At 32.5% G+C, this 3,329-nt stretch overlaps 1 long non-coding RNA gene across 1 annotated transcript; it reads right to left on the bottom strand.

Moving 5' to 3' along the window:
• Positions 1 to 811: 811 nt before the first annotated feature.
• Positions 812 to 1,605, bottom strand: LOC138899568 (uncharacterized). The gene is made up of 3 exons (XR_011411278.1): positions 1,536 to 1,605; positions 1,313 to 1,444; positions 812 to 1,077 (listed from the first exon to the last, which is right to left on the bottom strand). It is a non-coding gene; the product is annotated as an uncharacterized lncRNA (long non-coding RNA).
• Positions 1,606 to 3,329: the final 1,724 nt, after the last annotated feature.

Genomic DNA, 3,329 nt, shown 5'->3' with positions numbered 1-3,329 from the left:
ATATGAAGTAGCACTACAACAAATTTCATTATCAGTGATTAATTATTCTGTCACCTAAAATTCATATTTCGTCACAGAATGCTTTTTGTGAAAAAAAAATTTTTGTCAAACTTTCGTCTCTAAAACACCGTCACTAATAGTATGCAACGACAACTTTATGTTTCGTCACTAAATAAAGTTATATTAACTACAAAATCTGTTTTTGCCTCCAAATACATAGTATTTATGATAAACTTGTTTGTCATAAAAAGTGTAAAATATTTGTAGTTAAAAGCATTGTGCCGTCGCTAAAAAGATCTTTAATACTAACGAATCTATTTTGTCACTAATTATCATTTTAATTGGTGACGATGTCAATTGTCTTAAAAGCTATGCATAATTTGTAGTTAAAAGAATGTGATTTTGTCACTAAATGGTTATGCTTTATGTACAAAAGAAAAGTTTCGTCTCTAAATAGATAAATTAGCGACAAATTTGTTTGTCCAAGGAAACAATTTCGTAGTTGAAAACTATTTTTATGTCTCGACAAATGATACTATTAGTGATAAGACTAATTTGTCATTATATATTGTCTTAATTAGTGACAATTTCAATTGTCATTAAATATTAAGTTAATTTGTAGTTAAAATATATTTATATTATTAATATGAAGGCCATTTCTGGAGAAATAATTTTTTGTTACTAAATGTTTTTTTGCGAGAAATTGCATATATATATTTATCGCTTTGTAATCGCACTATTCAACACTATAGTTAAATAGTTTGTTATTAGTTTCATGTCTATTCAGTTTTTTAAAATTAGCTTATGCAAATTTAAAACATCACAAAAATAAAATAGAAAACGTAATACCAAAAATTCATACAAAATCAGATACTAATACATCTATAATTATTGTAAGATAAACATGTGACTACAAATTCATTGAGTAAATAAAGTGAAATAACTAAAGCATAAAAAGTCTAATTGAAATACATGAACAATGGTAAACTAAAAAAGACAAGCATGTTGCTTCCTCATGTGCCAATGCAGCGTCCCTTATCTACAATCTTCCCAGACACTTTTTAGACCTTCATATACCTGTGTGTAAAGAAAAAAATTTATAAATACTTTTGATTTCATTATTTTAAATAAAATATATCTTCAAACAGAAGTCATAAAACTAACTTTAATTAGTGAATCAATAATAATAAAATAAGAAAGAGATAGTAACTTCTATACAAAATCGTTAACTATACAACATACCCTACATAAAAAAATTTGAAGAACAAAAAAAGTATTTTAGAAAAAAAAATCTATATCAATAGAAATTAACCTCCTCATCAAAAGAATATCAAGAATTCCTTCCTTAAGCCATAAATTAAGGCCCTCAATTATAACAAAAGACGATTTTCTCAGCAAAGGATTGTGGAGTTGCTCCTTGTGTTATTCAACTCCTGCATATAAACTAAAAAATAGAACATTGGTAAATGTTGTTAGAAAATTTTATTAGGTAGAGAAATTAAGAAAGTCAAAACCATAGAGAGGAGTTGGTTTACCTGGTTATAGAGGTCGGGGATGATGGCACCTGCGATAGTTGGATGTGGATGGGCATTAATTGGGATAACAGAAAGCAATTGGGAGAAAAAGAAGAAGAGGTAGAAAATAAATGGTACGAATTTCTCCTTCTTATTGGAGTCTATGTAGTTGTATTTGAGTTGGATACCTCAAACTTATCTAAGTAGGAGATTGTTCGTGGTTTATAGGGCGGGAATGGATGAGAGAGGGAATTTTACACGAAAATATTGGAGGGAAGATAAAATAATTGAAAGTTAAATTTTGTTATTTTATTTTCCCTCCAATATTTTCATGTAAAATTCCCATAATTATGACTTCCTTAAATATTGAGATAAATTATTTTTCGCGTTAATTCTTACCAAATATAATGATGGAATTATGGCCAATTATTTTGAAAAAATAATTCAAAGTTATACAAGAAGAAAGAGAAGGTTAAATAAAGAAGAAAATCTTGAAGGGTGGAAGAAGTAGCTTGTCACCATATGAGAATTTGAAATATAAACACTTTTGGTTATAGAACACTTACACACTTCAAAGTCATGAAAATCCCTTTTGAAATCGCCCAAATCTGAGATTTAAAACTAAAAAATGAGTAAAAATGGCGACTTTCGAATTTATGGGCTCTACCTAGTCATTTTCGCATCTGCGGATAAAAGTTTCGCATTTATGGACTCGCATTTACGATGCCAGGCTGCCAGATGAAGTTCTGCATCTGCGGACATTCCTCTCGCACATGCGACATCCGCTTTTGCGCAATATTGCCGCACCTGCGAAGACCCTAGGCCAGCCCAGTCTCGCATCTATGCAATTTTCGTCGCACCTGTGGCATCGCACCTGCGGCCAAGACCCTCGCAGGTGCGATTACATCAGAGGCAGAAAAATTTCAGAATTTGCTTAAATTCACAATTTGATCTGATTTCGATCCGAATCACACTCAGGGTACTCAGAACCCCCGTCTGAATATACCAACAAGTCCCGTAACATAATACGAACTTACTGAGGGTCCCATATCACGTCATACAATGCTGAAATTACAATTCACACCTCGATTCGAACTTTTGAGTTTTAAACTTTTCAATTTGCAAATCTTGTGCCAAAACATATTAAATGAATCTAGAATGACTTCAAATTTGGTACACAGAGTGTAAAGCACGAAGGGTATTGTCGTGCCATTTGTGAGTGTAAAAGCACGAAGGTTGTTGCCGTGCCAATTGTGAGTGTAAAAGTACGAAGGGTGATGCCGTGCCAAATGAGAGTAAAAGTACGAAGGGTGATGCTGTGCCAAATGAGAGTAAAAGCACGAAGGGTGGTGTCGTGCCATTTTTATATTATCAATTGCTCATTTTATTGTTGATACATTAATTGGCTGCTAAGTGACACTTCTCCTGCTGAAATTATTATATCCTTCCCTTTCGCATGTTCCCGCCCAATTTATAAATTATTATTTATTGTATTATTGTTACTTCGTATTTGTATATAATTGTACAAATTATTTATGTACGTGTCTTGTCATAGCCTCGTCACTATTTCGTCGAGGTTAGGCTTGATACTTACCAATACATGGGGTCGATTGTACCGATACTGCACTTTACACTTCTTGTGCAAATTTCAGAGTTGGTCCTAGCGGCGTACCGTAGATTTGCCCGGATACAGCTACCAGTGGAGACTTGAAGTATAACTGCACAACGTTCGCAGTTCTGAAGTCCCCTTCTATATTGTCTCAGATGTGTATTATATTTCAAACAACTTGAATTTTATTCAGACCTTTATTTGTA

This window comes from Nicotiana tomentosiformis, chromosome 9 (assembly GCF_000390325.3).
Source record: "Nicotiana tomentosiformis chromosome 9, ASM39032v3, whole genome shotgun sequence".
In the NCBI taxonomy this organism is placed as follows: Eukaryota; Viridiplantae; Streptophyta; class Magnoliopsida; order Solanales; family Solanaceae; genus Nicotiana; species Nicotiana tomentosiformis.
Note: the sequence above shows the minus strand (reverse complement) of the source record. Positions and strands in the feature narration are given on the sequence as shown.